The sequence below is a fragment of the Schistocerca nitens genome, chromosome 5 (assembly GCF_023898315.1).
Source record: "Schistocerca nitens isolate TAMUIC-IGC-003100 chromosome 5, iqSchNite1.1, whole genome shotgun sequence".
NCBI classification, from domain to species: Eukaryota; Metazoa; Arthropoda; class Insecta; order Orthoptera; family Acrididae; genus Schistocerca; species Schistocerca nitens.
This window is the reverse complement of record NC_064618.1, coordinates 325,085,416-325,103,332: the sequence shown is the minus strand read 5'-3', so window position 1 is coordinate 325,103,332 and position 17,917 is coordinate 325,085,416.

Here is a 17,917-nt window from a genome sequence, read left to right as displayed (position 1 = left end):
CCCTGACTCGTAGAACGTTATTCTTTCATTGGTTATTCAATCTTTTTCTCATAGGCGTCCCCCCCTTGGCAGTTCTCTTCCACAGATCCGAATGGGAGATTATTCCGAAATCTTTTGCCAATGGAGAGATCATCACGACAATTTTTCAATTACAGGGCACACGTCCTGTGGATATACTTTATGTGTCTTTAATGCAGTGGTTTCCATTGCCTTCTGCAGCCTCATGCCGTAGATCATAGCTGATTCTCCTGCCTTTTAGAGACAGTTTCCCATTACAAGGGCAAGAGAGTGCCCTGAACTTCTGTCCGCCCCTCCGCCTTCTTTGACAAGGCCGTTGGCAGAATGAGGGTCACTCCTTATGCCGAAAGTCTTCGGTCAGCATTGCTGATGATTTTTATTCAAACTTTTAAGTAGTGGCGAGGTTGGAGCCCGGGCTCGAGAACGTTTGGATTATTAATCAAAGACGCTACCCCCAAACCACGGATGCAATTATGGACGGCTATAGAGGCAACCTGAGTCAGTATTTCGGCAGGGGACTTTCAAACGACTTGTTAAGTCCATGTGCCACGTCGATGTGCTGCACTGTGCCGTGCGAAGAGAGACCCGATGCGAAATTTGGAGGCATTCCACGACTTTTGCCATCCAAGTGCTAGATTATGTTCTAGGGGAACTTTGAAACTTGTTTCTACATCATCATTCGTTGTCAAGAACCAGATTCAAAGTTACCGTACATACGCACATAAAATATGTACGTAATACCCAGCCTGGGGTGTAAAAGTAGTTTGACTGAAGTAGTGAACGCATAGCAATGGTTCTAGGGTCGTCACATGAGTTGTGAAGTTTACAAACTATCTTTTTAGTCAGCATTTTCTTATCCAGTAAAGGTTTATCACGTGTTGTCTCTGTATAACGGGCACTTCACGCCTTTGCAAATATTCCCAGAGTGGTACTGCAGTGATAAAAATGAGCTAAATGGCGTCTTAACATTCATTAAAGCGTTTATTAATGGCTCTGTCAACAGTTGCAGTATTTATTAGGCGACTAGTCTCGAAACCTTGCAGGTTCATTTTCAACCCTGGCCCACTGAGGCTACAAAATCAGTACATACTTGTCAGTGAACAGTGAATACAAAAGTGGTGTTTCAATAAAAAGTTCGAATGCAACAGAAATTAATTATTTGAATACAAACATACCTGCACTGACGGTGTCTGATCTTAATAATATACACTGACTGACATCACGTGCTCCATAAATGTTTGCAGAACAAATGCCACAATCCACAGATGCCTGCTACCAAGTCAAAATCAAACTGGAGGTCAACACAGCCAATAGCACCAGGAAACTTTCGATGGCGCTAGCGTCGCCTCACGTACAAGCGAACATCCACAGCCAGTTGGCGTGTCGCTTTTCAAAACGGGATTGCTTGGAAGCATTTTTATTAAACCTGACATCAATACAGTGAATAACAACAACAAATGTCCAGGTATTACACAAGTGGAAATACTAGTCTGACGTGAACAAAAGACAAGCATTTCATGTTCAAGTGCGTGTCAACAGCCAATAGATATATCGAATTAAAATAGGGGTCATCGCAGCGCCTTTATTAACCAATCACATGTAGTATAGAGTACAACGAAACAAATCACATTTGTTGCTTCATTACAAATTTTGCGTTGTACATATAGGTGGTTGTCTCCCTAAAGTCTACATGCCGGCCGTTGTGGCCGAGCGGTTCTAGGCGCTTCAGTCTGGAACCGCGCGACTGCTACGGTCGCAGGTTGTAATCCTGCCTCGGGCATGGATGTGTGTGATGTCCTTAGGTTAGTTAGGTTTATGTAGTTCTAAGTTCTAGGGGACTGATGACCTCAGATGTTAAGCCCCATAGTGCTCAGAGCATTTGAACCATTTTGAAAGTCTACATACATATTGTTTACAGCCATAAAATATTTAAGAGCAATGCATATCGTTCGTTTAGCCAATAATTTTTGTAAAAAACAGTTACATAGTTCTACTAAAACAGCGCCTCATAGCAACAAATCATTACTACATCACGTCTTGCATCACCATCTTCAAATCGTCCTGTCTTGTACTTAAAATGCGTTTCTGTTGATGCGAGTCCTGTTCTGAATTACAGAGGACGAATACTGAAATACGGATACTGAAGCATTCTACGTAATTCCAAACAATTTTGCGTTGCTTTTCATGCGTGCTGCATGAATATTCTTTTTCATATAGTCCCTCTATGACCACGCCACCCTTCAGATACACACATCATGACCTGACATAATTTACTAACCAGACATCCTAATTAAATTACAGATGCACATAAATGGCCTCCTACGAAACACTGTTACAAATTCAAAAACAACCCGATCCAACTTGTTTGCCGGTTTGATGTGCATCTCTGTTTACGAATTACACTAAACTGATATAATATCCACTACAAAACGCTCTGTGATTCACAGCACTGCCATAAATTAAGTAACACTAGGAAGAATGTAAATACAGTAAAATATTTCTGATAACATTTTTTCTGTTGTAAGATAAAAATCAGAGGCCGGGCTCTTTCGATGAACTGGTATCGAGGATAAAAAGTATCCAGAGAAAATACTAAGCAAACGATTTTGTGTTAACGAATTAGTAGGAAGCAGATTAGTGTTTGACGTCCTGTCAACAACGAGGTCATTAGAGACGGAGCACAAACTGAGATTACAGAAGGATTGGGAAGGAAATTGGCCGTACCGTTTCAAAGGAACCGTATAGGTATTTTTCTTAAGAATTTTAGGGAAGTTACGAAAAACCTAAATCAGGATGGCCGGAGGAGGATTTGAACAGTCGTCTTCCTGAAAGCGAATCCAGAGATTTTGTATTAATCTTATACTACAGGTATTTATTTGTTGTTTATATGTGTCGAAGTAATTAAATTTTCCGAATTATATATATAAAACGTCAAAATTTTACTGACCTACAGAATTCGTTTTATGTAAGCAACATACACTGCTGTAGCAGGAAAAGAAGAGACCCAGCGAAAAACTGCCCTGTAGAAGCTCAAAACAGGCGAATATGTTCATGTTTAAAGCACTCTGACAGGAAAGTGGAGAAACAGCTTCTTCAATCCCCATTCCGACTTTCTCACCAAAAATTTTGGCTTTTGTACATGTTCGTGCTTCTCCGTGTAGCAGAGAGATATTGACGGTGGAGGAGAGAGAAGACAGTACAAGTGGGAGAGAAAGAGAGACAATGATGGTGAGAGAGTGAAAGTGGCAGTGAAATAGAAAGAGAGATGAATGAAAACAATAGCAGTTGAAACCAAAGAGAGACGAAGTATTACTGGTCAGTCAGAGACTGTGGCGTAAGAGTGAGAGAGATGGATGGAGACAGAATAGTGGGAGCAAAAGAGATGGTAGGTAGTGGAAATGAAGAATACAGAATACAGATGAGTGGAGACCATTCATGGGGTCTGGACCCTCACACACCAGGGAACTTTAACACGTAGATATAGGATAGGGCGCATTTTGGATCGAGTATTTAAACACGTGGGTGTAGGGGAAAAAAGTAAGTTGGACCCCTCTCCCCTCCCCAAGAACTTTTGCCGAGGTATGGTAGAGACAGTGGCCGTGGGGAAGAAAGGCAAAAGGAGACAGTGTAAGTAAGAGAGGAAACAGTGGCGGGGGATATACTGTAAATCTATGGGAAAAAAGGAGACAGTAGAAGAGAGACATACATAAACAGTGGCAGTGAGAGGCAGATGCTGAGTAGGAAGGCTAAACTGCAAAGAGAGTCTGGGTAAACGGATTTTGGATGTTCTGTGTTAAAAGAGAGCGCCAAAAGTTTTGGTGAGGAAGGCGGACTGAAGATTGAGGCCGCTGGTGCCCCACTTTTCTTGCAGAGTCCTTAAGAGGAAAACATATTCCATTTTTTGTACTCCACAGGAGCATTTCTCCTCTGGTAACGACTTGCATTAATAATCCAGCACATAAAAGGTTAAACAATGAACTTCCTGGGATGAGGAACGTCTAGTTACGTTTTTCAGAAAAGTAACCGGGTCTTTCAAAATTAATATTGACTAACGATCTACAAGAACCGATGTTTCTCGGTGACAAACCAAGGATTAAGAATTTTCTGGTATCACTTTGATATTTCAACAATGTAGTTAAACCCTTTCTTGTATGATTACCGTCAACTAAGAGTTATTTCGTGCACGTCGTTTGCAATAGTATTATGATACATTCTACATGTTATTTGTATTCTTTTGCATGTTTTCTTACGTAGTGATCATTTCACATACTGGTAGTTATCACTGTCCTCTTTAAAGTCTCTTCCAAGAGTTCTTCTACCTACTACACTAAAGCTGTTATTAGGCCGAAGATGGGTTTGAAAAAGTCAATGCTTTACTAGGCATATTGGATGTAGAATGCCTTTGCCTTCTTCCGACCTATGAATTGAGTTAAAGGAGCAGTTACGTGGGGTCTGGCAGTTTAACGTCTACTCTGAACCGTAGGGTAACAGCGTGTTTTACATGTACAGGTCTTTGCGAGAGGTGAAGAAGCAGTAAGTCATCAAAACGGCAGAAGCAAATGAAGATCAAACTTGGCACGCATAGCCTGACGTCTGTTCCGCCGACGAATCCCACTTTAACCCCAGTACTGAAGAAAGGTATCCTATCTTTTGTCTCGAAACCTCTTATACGTCATGAACTGGATCCTTGAGTATGGTAGTCTTTTCGGGATAATGCTCGTCGCTGAAGTAATTGTTAACTACATGCTGTGTTCTTCCCTCTGATTCTCAATAAGAGACACCAGGTTATTTCATCAGACACAAACTATGATTCCAGTTGTACAATGAAGGTGCTTACAAGTGGTGTCTAGTTCACTTAAAACTTGGATGCCTCATTGTGATCCGGAGTCTAAGAGTCAAAGCAACTCGACTACCGGCGGGTCTGATCGTGTTAACCAACTTCGGAGATAAAAATAAGCGTTTTACCTCAGAAGACATGTCAGAGAGTAGTTTTATATATGAAACACGGCCTCTCAGCACCTTAGCATCAACTAAAATATGATTCCAATTAATTTTGAACTAAAATTATACCAATTACAGTCCGTTTCTTGCTTCTGCACTAGTAAGTGAATCATTTGCTATTTTTTTTTTTTCGTGTTACTTTCCTGTTCTTGTTGTTGTTGTGGTCTACAGTCCTGAGACTGGTTTGATGCAGCTCTCCATGCTAATCTATCCTGTGCAAGCTCCTTCATCTCCCAGTACCTACTGCAACCTACATCCTTCTGAATCTGCTTAGTGTATTCATCTCTTGGTGCCCCTCTACGATTTCTACCCTCCACGCTGCCCTCCAATACTAAATTGGTGATCCCTTGATGCCTCAGAACATGTCCTACCAACCGATCCCTTCTTCTAGTCAAGTTCTGCCACAGACTTCTCTTCTCCCCAATCCTATTCAACACCTCCTCATTAGTTATGTGATCTACCCATCTAATCTTCAGCATTCTTCTGTAGCACCACATTTCGAAAGCTTCTATTCTCTTCTTGTCCAAACTATTTATCGTCCATGTTTCACTTCCATACATGGCTACACTCCATACAAATACTTTCAGAAACGACTTCCTGACACTTAAATCTATACTCGATGTTAACAAATTTCTCTTCTTCAGAAACGCTTTCCTTGCCATTGCCAGTCTACATTTTATATCCTCTCTACTTCGACCATCATCAATTATTTTGCTCTCCAAACAGCAACACTCCTTTACTACTTTAAGTGTCTCATTTCCTAATCTAATTCCCTCAGCATCACCCGACTTAATTCGACTACATTCCATTATCCTCGTTTTGCTTTTGTTGATGTTCATCTTATATCCTCCTTTCAAGACACTATCCATTCCATTCAACTGCGCTTCCAAGTTCCTTGCCGTCTCTGACAGAATTACAATGTCATCGGCGAACCTCAAAGTTTTTATTTCTTCTCCATGGATTTTAATACCTACTCGGAATTTTTCTTTTGTTTCCTTCACTGCTTGCTCAATATAAAGATTGAATAACATCCGGGAGAGGCTACAACCCTGTCTCACTCCCTTCCCAACCACTGTTTCCCTTTCATGCCCCTCAACTCTTATAACTGCCATTTGGTTTCTATACAAATTGTAAATAGCCTTTCGCTCCCTATATTTTACACCTGCCACCTTCAGAATTTGAAAGAGAGTATTCCAGTCAACATTGTCAAAAGCTTTCTCTAAGTCTACAAATGCTAGAAACGTAGGTTTGCCTTTCCTTAATCTAGCTTGTAAGATAAGTCGTAGTGTCAGTATTGCCTCACGTGTTCCAATATTTCTACGGAATCCAAACTGATCTTCCCCAAGATCGGCTTCTACATCGCCCTTGTATAGACCCTCTGTATACTCCTTCCACCTTTCTGCTTTCCCTTCTTTGCTTAGAACTCGGTTTCCATCTGAGCTCTTAATATTCATACAAATGGTTCTCTTTTCTCCAAAGGCCTCTTTAATTTTCCTGTAGGCAGTATCTATCTTACCCCTAGTGAGTTAAGCCTCTACATCCTTACATTTATCCTCTAGCCATCCCTGCTTAGCCATTTTGTACTTCCTGTCGATCTCATTTTTGAGACGTTTGTATTCCTTTTTGCCTGCTTCATTTACTGCATTTTTATATTTTCTCCTTTCATCAATTAAATTCAATATTTCTTCTGTTACCCAAGGATTTCTACTAGCCCTCGTCTTTTTACCTACTTGATCCTCTGCTGCCTTCACTGTTTCATCCCTCAAAGCTACCCATTCTTCTTCTACTGTATTTCTTTCCCCCATTCCTGCCATTTGTTTCCTTACGCTCTCCCTGAAACTCTCTACAACCTCTGGTTTAGTCAGTTTATCCAGATCCCATCTCCTTAAATTCCCACCTTTTTGCAGTTTCTTCAGTTTTAATCTACAGTTCATAACCAATAGATTGTGGTCAGAGTCCACATCTGCCCCTGGAAATGTTTTACAATTTAAAACCTGGTTCCTAAATCTCTGTCTTACCATTATATAATCTATCTGATACCTTTTAGTATCTCCAGGGTTCTTCCATGTATACAACCTTCTTTCATGATTCTTAAACCAAGTGTTAGCTATGATTAAGTTGTGCTCTGTGCAAAATTCTACCAGGCGGCTTCCTTTTTCATTTCTTACCCCCAATCCATATTCACCTACTACGTTTCCTTCTCTCCCTTTTCCTACTACCGAATTCCAGTCACCCATGACTATTAAATTTTCGTCTCCCTTCACTATCTGAATAATTTCTTTTATTTCGTCATACATTTCTTCAATTTCTTCGTCATCTGCAGAGCTAGTTGGCATATAAACTTGTACTACTGTAGTAGGCGTTGGCTTTGTGTCTATCTTGGCCACAATAATGCGTTCATTATGCTGTTTGTAGTAGCTTATCCGCATTCCTATTTTTTTATTCATTATTAAACCTACTCCTGCATTACCCCTATTTGACTTTCCTGTAAGAAAGTATAAATACAATAATGAATCGTGTAACCGCAAGTCACACTTTGTTCTGAGCAGAAGGCTTGGACGCAGCAAACCCGAAGAGGCTATCTAATTCTTGAAGCTATGTAATATCCTGGTTCGTAGGTATACACAGAATTTTAACAACGAATTACGAAGTTTTAAGAGGGTAATACGTTCTGTTTAGCCCCACAGAATTTCAGTTTTTGATTGCTCGTATCTGTAGCAACGAACCAGGGACTGCCTCGGCGCAAGGACACCGCGCAGCGACGTCGCGCAGAAGCGGAAGCTGAGCAAGGTCAGCGCAAGCAGGTCGAGGACCTGCTGGCATGCGCGAGGGCCCCACATGGGTTCGAACCCCGGACAGCCTATCTCGCGATCGCTGTCCTGCGTTGGTTCGTTACCGATTTAGTTCGCGGTTTTTTTCGTCAGTCGGTAGGACAATACTTTGTCTACTCAAACTTCTCTCAGTTTTGATTGTAGCCGATACGAATACTAACTGGTGTAGACATCTCTCTATCCAGCTGCGAGCTATCGCTGTCTCACCCGCGGGAGGCATCATTTTGGAATGGATTTCGTTCCTCAACAGGTCGACTGCTTTCTGATTTTTGTTGTCACAAACTTCCAGCCACCGCTTGACAAGTAGGCTACAAACACTATAATTGTATTATAGAACTATAAAGCACTTACAGCTTGTTTGCAACCCAAAAATTGATGAGAGAAGTGCCAGACATGACAATAATTGTCTGGAAACAGTAGCGGTATTGCTTCGTACTACACTACCCAGAGCATAAGAAAAAGTACGGCTCAAACTGAGAGCTGGTATTAGGGGGACCGAAGAGTAATATCGTTTCTGCCCATGTCGATATTCGTTTGTCGCTTATCACCTCATTATGTACTTCAAAGTCGTATAAAGAGATTTTATCGTTAATTACTTGTCTATTCGTATGTAATTAAATTTTAATATTTTTTTCGATTTATGATGAATGGCCAGCCATATACCAAAAGAGGTACATATCCGGCATCGCATGTTTTTGAGTCTCGCAAGGGTAGTAACACAACAGTTGCTACCGAAAACACTTTCGGTGGCTACCAAAAATATTTTCTGTGTTTATCTAAGTGCATTAGACGTTCAAATACGGTCATTTTCATCTTTCCGACTTGTGTCGATTAGGAAGACTAACAATTTTAGACAATGACATGAGAAGTGCGGAAGGGGAAACAAATCAGTGTCAGAAAATCGACGTACCGTCAGACACTCTTAATCAACCTTGATGAACCATCCAAAGAACAGCCGGCCGGAGTGGCCGAGCGGCTCTATGCGCTTCAGTCTGGAACCGTGCTACCGCTACGGTCGCAGGTTCGAATCCTGCCTCGGGCATGGATGTGTGTGATGTCCTTAGGTTAGTTAGGTTTAAGTAGTTCTACGTTCTAGGGGACTGATGACCTCAGCAGTTAAGTACCATAGTGCTCAGAGGCATCCAAAGAACATTTGCACTAAATTGTTGAAGACAAGCAAAGCTAACCGATCCACCATATGCAAATTTCAGTGGCAAAATGCAGAAGTGTCTTTTGATCGGTTGATCACTGGAGATAACAAATAAGTCCTCTACGACAATCCAAAACGCAAAGCGCAGTGGCACTCTCCGCATAAATCGCCATAAAGTACAGCTAAGCCAGATTTATATCCAAAAATGGCGCTTTTGTGTCTTTGATGGAGTATTCGCGGTGCCGTTCATTTTGAAATGCTGAAACATAGACAGACTGTGAACGCAGACCTTTGCCGTGGACAAGTGGATCGAGTTTTCATTGGAAAGTGCCCAGCGATTGTCAACAGAATAGGTGTTATTCTGCAACACGATAATACAAGACCACACTGCGAAAGATGAATCGTGGAAAAGATTAATGAAATGGGGTGGAAGGTGTTACCGCAGCCACCATATTCGCCCGATAATGCGCTAGCGGATTTTTCGATCGCCCCATCTTCTAAGCGTCAAAAAATGTCCAAAATGCCGTCCCCAAATATTTTGCTCAAAAACCAATTGATTTTTACCGGTCCAGAATTGGAAATTTGCAAACTAGATGGCAAAAGGTAGTTGATAACAAGCGTGATTACATCATTGATTGACTGTTAGAAATTGTTAACAATTTATCTGTTTCACTTTAATGTAGAAAACGTAATTACCTTTCGGTCTCCCTAATATTATCAATACTTTGTGCGAGGATTATCAATTCAATTATATTGGGGACCTCTAACCGGCTGAGACAGGACTCACAAGGAACACCTTGGGTGCAAGAGTCGCAAAAGGCCAACGATGCTTATGGAATTCGACGCACAGACTGTCTACCACGTAAACGATATTGGCTGCTAATGGCAACAGAGGGCGGGGCTGGAGGTACCCAATGGTGAGCACAGCATGGGTCGACGAGTAACTCGCGACAGCGGAACTATGCTACTGGTGCTGATACAAAGCAGAGCAATGTCAATGATAAACAAAGCAAACATTGCTTTATACACTCCTGGAAATGGAAAAAAGAACACATTGACACCGGTGTGTCAGACCCACCATACTTGCTCCGGACACTGCGAGAGGGCTGTACAAGGAATGATCACACGCACGGCACAGCGGACACACCAGGAACCGCGGTGTTGGGCCGTCGAATGGCGCTAGCTGCGCAGCATTTGTGCACCGCCGCCGTCAGTGTCAGCCAGTTTGCCGTGGCATACGGAGCTCCATCGCAGTCTTTAACACTGGTAGCATGCCGCGACAGCGTGGACGTGAACCGTATGTGCAGTTGACGGACTTTGAGCGAGGGCGTATAGTGGGCATGCGGGAGGCCGGGTGGACGTACCGCCGAATTGCTCAACACGTGGGGCGTGAGGTCTCCACAGTACATCGATGTTGTCGCCAGTGGTCGGCGGAAGGTGCACGTGCCCGTCGACCTGGGACCGGACCGCAGCGACGCACGGATGCACGCCAAGACCGTAGGATCCTACGCAGTGCCGTAGGGGACCGCACCGCCACTTCCCAGCAAATTAGGGACACTGTTGCTCCTGGGGTATCGGCGAGGACCATTCGCAACCGTCTCCATGAAGCTGGGCTACGGTTCCGCACACCGTTAGGCCGTCTTCCGCTCACGCCCCAACATCGTGCAGCCCGCCTCCAGTGGTGTCGCGACAGGCGTGAATGGAGGGACGAATGGAGACGTGTCGTCGTCAGCGATGAGAGTCGCTTCTGCCTTGGTGCCAATGATGGTCGTATGCGTGTTTGGCGCCGTGCAGGTGAGCGCCACAATCAGGACTGCATACGACCGAGGCACACAGGGCCAACACCCGGCATCATGGTGTGGGGAGCGATCTCCTACACTGGCCGTACACCACTGGTGATCGTCGAGGGGACACTGAATAGTGTACGGTACATCCAAACCGTCATCGAACCTATCGTTCTACCATTCCTAGACCGGCAAGGGAACTTGCTGTTCCAACAGGACAATGCACGTCCGCATGTATCCCGTGCCACCCAACGTGCTCTAGAAGGTGTAAGTCAACTACCCTGGCCAGCAAGATCTCCGGATCTGTCCCCCATTGAGCATGTTTGGGACTGGATGAAGCGTCGTCTCACGCGGTCTGCACGTCCAGCACGAACGCTGGTCCAACTGAGGCGCCAGGTGGAAATGGCATGGCAAGCCGTTCCACAGGACTACATCCAGCATCTCTACGATCGTCTCCATGGGAGAATAGCAGCCTGCATTGCTACGAAAGGTGGATATACACTGTACTAGTGCCGTTGTGCATGCTCTGTTGCCTGTGTCTATGTGCCTGTGATTCTGTCAGTGTGATCATGTGATGTATCTGACCCCAGGAATGTGTCAATAAAGTTTCCCCTTCCTGGGACAATGAATTCACGGTGTTCTTATTTCAATTTCCAGGAGTGTATTTACAACAATAGTTTCCGATATTGACAAAAAAAATGGTTCAAATGGCTCTAAGCAATATGGTACTTAACATCTGAGGCCATCAGTCCCCTAAACTTAGAACTACTTAAACCTAACTAGCCTAAGGACATCACACACATCCATGCCCGAGGCAGGATTCGAACCTGTGACCGCAGCAGCAGCGCAGTTTCTGAATGAAGCGCCTAGAACCACTAGGCCACAGCGGCCGGCCCGAGATTAACATTTCAACAGAAAGGAACCCAAGGAATTTCGCAGAATGAGAAGTGGCGGATGAAATATTACCATTTCTGCAAGATGAGTCGGTGGAGTGTGTGGTATCGTATAAGCTCTACTGTACGGATAATATACTATCATGCTCAAAAGTATCCGAACGACCTGACTTGCGTTTCGGCTGAATTTATGCAACCCACATAACGTAACTGTCTTGCAGGTCTACTGCTCTCTTTGCGGTACAGTAGTTGACTACACATTATGGTTACTGCAAGAGGCCTCAAGATATAACTGCTATTAATCAAGATGCTTATTAATACCAGGATAATGCAAATATCAGAAAACAGGTTGTTAGAGTTGACAGGCCCATTACACTTGTACACTCAAGTTTAGCGCAATAAATGGCATTTCAAAAAGAAACTTTCGCCTTGAAATTAGATAACGAAATTTTTTGTACTGGACTGTAATCCAGAACCCTAATCCACCAATTATTGTTCCTGTTAATTAACCAAGAAATATCTGAAATATGGTTTCAGTCACAAGTAACGAAGTATGGGCAGGTTTAAACTTGAAATGACTTGGCATAAAGTTTTGTGTTGGATGGAGATTCGAACCCAGCACCTAATAGGATTGTTAACTAAGCACAATGAATTGTTACAAACCGTAATTTTTCACCAGTAGCGAAATGATTGAAACTGAAATGACGAGAAGAAAAAGTTTTGCCTTACTTCGATTCGAATCCAGCACCTACCGTCGTTAACATCTAATCACGAATAAATATTACAAATATGTTTTTTTCACCATTAGCCAGCTGTACACTAGTCTCAACTGGAAATAAAGTGACAAAAAGTTCTGTGCTGATCGGGAATAGAACCCTCCACATATGTTGTTGACTAGACTTGAAGAGACGTTTACTATCGAATTCCTTATCACCAGCAACTAGGAGTGCATATTGAAATCGGCAGTGATATGACGATAAGTACCATGTCTGACTGGGAGTCGAAACCAGTGACATTCGATACTGTTAACAAAGCGCGGAGAGGCGTTAAAAATCAAAATAATTTGTCACTTGTAGTTTGGTGTAAGTATGATATAACTGGGAATGACAGGATAGAAACTTTTGTGCCAGACGAAGATTTGAACCCAGACACCTGCTTTTTGTGGAGACCGTGAGTAGTTACGAATTTTGGGGAAACAACGAAACGATAGATATGTATCGTCCTAGAGGGATCAAACCCAGCGAAAATGAAGATGTGAGTTAGAGTCCTAATCCAGGGTCGATATTTTCGACACATCACGTTCAAATACAATAAAAAGTAAAAGCCCTGCGATCTGACATGACGACTGGCTCATTTATAAAAAAAAAAAAAAAAAAAAAAGCGGCTCATGTAAGAAAGCTTACTGGTGACAGAGTTTCAACGTGGCGTGACTACCGCCTGTCATGGCCCAATGTACACCGATTCACTTCCAATAGGTAGCGGAGGGAAGTCGTGTTTAATGTGGATTGGCAACCATGGAACAACCCTACAATGTTCAACTTCTTCAACTGGCATTACAAAGGGTGAGGAGGGGCTGTTTGTGCTTGATAAAAATGGTTGCTTGATGTGGGAATCACGCAGCTAGAATATGTCCAACAAACCACCAACCTGCAGTTAGCATCGGTTCATAGTCGTGTCGTAAAGAAAGATGCTCCTCACGCAAAGTGAATTCCGATTCCCAAGAGGCCGATTACAACCTGTTCGAAACATTCATTTCCTTGTTCGTCCACAACGATACTCACTACCTGCCCTGGCTCCCTAAAGCGTGCATAGCCAGCTGCACGAACTGGCAACACGGTAGATGCGGAAATTTCTACTGGACGTTTTGCTTTCCACTTGTGAGTTTTTGCTGATTTTTATGGTTATGGTCTCCTCATAAATATACTGAGGCGCCAAAGAAAACGGTATCGGCATGCGTACTCAAATACAGAAATAAGTAAACAGGCAGAATACGGCGCTGCAGTCGGCAGCACTTCTACAAGACAAGTGCCTGGCGAAGTTGTTAGATCGGTTACTGCTGCTATAATGGCAGGTTATCAAGATTTAAGTGAGTTTGAACGTGGTGTTATAGGCGACACACGAGCGATGGGACACGAAGACGGGATTTTCCCGTGCGACTATTTCACGAGTGTACTGAATGTCAGGAATCCGGTGAACATCAAATCTCCGATATCGCTGCTGCCGGAAAAAGATCCTGCAAGAACAGGACCAACGACGACTGAAGAGAATCGTTCAATACGGCAGAAGTGCAACCCCACCGCAAATTGCATCAGATTTCAATGCTGGGCCATCAGCAAGTGTCAGCGTGGGCACCATTCAACGAAACATCATCGATATGGGCTGTCGGAGCCCAAGGCCAAATCGTGTACCCTTGATGACTTCACGACACAATGCTTTACACCTCCCCTAGGCCCGTCAACACCGACGTTGGACTGTTGATGACAGCAAACATGTTGCCTGGTAGGACGAGTCTCGTTTCAGATTGTACCGAGCAGATGGACGTGTACTGGTATGGAGACACCGTCATGAATCCATGGACTCTGGATGTCAGCAAGGAACTGTTCAAGCTGATGGAGGCTCTGTAATGATGTGGGGCGTGCACAGTTGGAGTGATGTGGGACCCCTGATACTTCTAGGTACGACTTTGACAGGTGACACGTACGTAAGCATCCTGTCTGATCGCCTGCATACATTCATGTCCATTGTGCACTCCGACGGGTTTGGGCAATTCCAGCAGCACAATGCGACACCACACAGGTTCAGAATTGTTATAGAGTGACTTCAGGAACACTCTTTTGAGTTTAAACACTTCCGCTGGCCACCAAATTCCTTAGACATGAACGCTACTGAGCATGTGTGGGATGCCTTGCAACGTGCTGTTCAGAAGAGATCTCCACCCCCTCGTATTCTTATGAATTTATGGGCAGCCCTGCATTCACGGTGTTAATTCTCTCCAGTAATACTTGTGACATTAATCGAGTACATGCCACGTCATGTAGCGGCACTTCTGCGTCCTCACGCGGGCCCTACACGATGTTAGGCAGGTGTACCAGTTTCTTTGGCTCTTCAGTGTATGTCACAATTTAAACGCAAAGGCCAGATATCAAGCACAGTCTCATTTTCATGTTTTTAAACCACTTTTCGTCTCATATATTTGCATTGCCAAGGGAATAGTAATCTCTTCATGCAACATTTTATATGAAGAGTATTGATGTTTATCATCCACGAAGGACAAATATACCTGAAAAAAGTAGGTTATGCAGAACTTAACGCAGATTTTGTGGGTGTCTTATTAATACGTTTATCAGTTACCATTGTTTATTAAACTGTTCTTGTCATGACTTACTGCATGTTGCCTATCTGAAGGTAACGGGCTTAGAAAACGGAGCGTGAACTGGGAAAAAGTCTAATATTTGTGATATTTTGTTCTCCTGGGATTTAATAGGTGGTTGCAGGCTGCTGAGGCAACTGGAAAGATTTGTGTCGCATGTGGGGTGATTGCATAGAAGAAATCACGCCAAAAGATTGTTTACTCGTTCAAGTAGAATCGATGGTTCAAATGGTTCAAATGGCTCTGAGCACTATGGGACTTAACATCTATGGTCATCAGTCCCCTAGAACTTAGAACTACTTAAACCTAACTAACCTAAGGACGGCACACAACACCCAGCCATCACGAGGCAGAGAAAATCCCTGACCCCGCCGGGAATCGAACCCGGGAACCCGGGCGTGGGAAGCGAGAACGCTACCGCACGACCACGAGATGCGGGCAAGTAGAATCGCTTCGATGTGAATTATTCGCCACATTCAAATAGATCGACACGATTTGATGAATGACGTTTTTTTGTGTTACCAATGTGTAATACACGGTTACTGGGAACTGTGATACATTGTGATCATTTAACCTGCTTGGGACTTTTGCACTCAATGGGTGATGCTCGTGAAAATGAAAGAAAGGAAGCATAAGGTCAAAGCTCGTCAGCTATAAAGTCATTACGGTCAGAGGAGAAGCTACGATTGGAAAGGGTGGGGAAGGAAATCGACTTTGCCCGTTCACAGGAAAGATCGGACCGTTTGCCTTAATCGATTTAAGGAAATCACAGAAATCCTAAATCGAAATGGGCGGATGGGAATTTGAACCTCTATGCATTATCTTCATAAACAAAAATTAATGGCTGACCCTAACAGAAAGTATCTGAAGCAAAGGTCAGTGTGAGTTCTCAAAATGTTCAGTTGTACATATGCTGTTAAGCCCTGCATCCCAGGAATGTGTCCATCGCAATTGTCATCTGTTTTCAACAACTGAGGCTCGTTTTGATTGCAACATACGAAAAGCGACCAAGGAAACTGCAACTAGTGTGATGAATTATAACCATTTAACCTCCTTGGGACACTTGCATTCAATGGGCGATGTTGGGTGAAAAAGAGAAAGCCCCTCTATACTCCGCTGATTTCACAAAATAAACTGTCCAGGTGTTTGGCTGGAAAGCAATCCTTAGCGCAATCTTTCTTCAGATTTTGCGCCCTCAAGCGGTTATCTCTCTCGCTGCTTATCGAACAATCATCAACAACATTTCTTTGTGGACTAAAATGCACTTTAAACTTGGTTTATCGCCATCCTTGTCTCCAAACATGGCCTAAAGTGTATAAGGCCATAATGGCATCGTCAAAACATATAAATATAGTCAGCACATCGTCACACAGATCTAAAATAAGGTCTAGAATAGGCCACATCGTCCACACAGTCATTCCACGATGTGGCCTATTCTACACCTTATTTTAGATCTGTGTGACGATGCTGTGCTGACTATATTTATATGTTTTGACGATGCCATTATGGCCATATCACTTTAGGACATGGTGTAGAAAAGATCTGAGGATGGTCATTACGGACTGAAATCGGTCATCGTCAAAAGAATCGATATTGTGATCAAACACTGGAATAAAAAACATTTGACAGTATTGGATCACTGTTCGTATACGCGACTGTGTCGCAGCTGCTGAAGCTAATTTTATGTCTGTCACAACTGTTAACACAATGAGCCTTACTAAAGACGGAACCTCGCATTCAAGGGGTTTCTTGTCAGTAAGATCACACTTTCCGACAGAAATGGACACTGACAGTTGGTTCTTTGTCAGAAATCGTACGTCTATGGCGACTTATGTGACTACATAGTCAACTTCGTCATTCACTATTTCAACTTCCACTGCTGCATAAAGACCCCCTCCCTATTGTCTTATGTCTTACCTCTTTCAGCTAGTCGCATACCAACGCACTAGTTGGTGGGATGGTAAGACAGCGGGATCGTATTCGGGCCTTCTAGATTTCGGTTTTCAATGATTTCCTAAAACTGTTTAAAGCAAATGTCGGGACAGTCCCTTTGATAGAATGTGGTATAATTCTCGACCTATCCGTAGTCGATTGTTTCAGATGAAAACTCCTTTCTCAAGTATGATTTCAACATTTACGTAATAAAAGTTCGGCCACTACATAAAATTTTCTGAAATTATCCATCCCTGTGCATAAAAAACTTTTTGTTGTTGTTGTTGTTGTTGTTGTTGTTGTTGTTGCTTGTACAGTTCCGGAACATCAGCTGGCCTGTCTGCACGCCCTCAGTCTTGACTCTGCAAACAAACTGTGCTGAGTTAAGAAGTGAACAGTAAGCGCAACTTTCATTCGGGGGTACAGCCAACCCCCATCGATGCAGACGTACCCATGTTGAACAACTTCAGCAATTTTGAACTTGGTCACACTATTGGCCTGCAGGAAGCTGGATGGGCGTAACGACGGCTTGCTGCGCGTGTTCGGCAGACTGTATCGATGGTGCGCCGCTGCTTTCAGAAGTAGCCTGTACAACATTCCCACACCCGTAGACTAGGTTCTAAACGCCCGCGTTCTACAGACTCTCATCAAGATTGATGCGCTGAGAGAGCAGCAGTGGCCACCCGAACATCATCCAGGAAAGAAATCTGGGTACATGTTCCACATAATTGGAAATCGTCTGCTTGCAGCAGGGTTAAGACAAGTGCGCTTGTGGCCAGGCTATCACTAATTCCACGACGTCTCCGAGTACGGCTACTCTGGTATCATGAAAGAGTCGACTATAGTGTGGAATGACTTCTTTTTATCTCCTGTGATGGCAGTAGTTTCTGTCTGTACGCGATTGATGGACGTACACGTGTACGGCGTAGAGTTGGTGA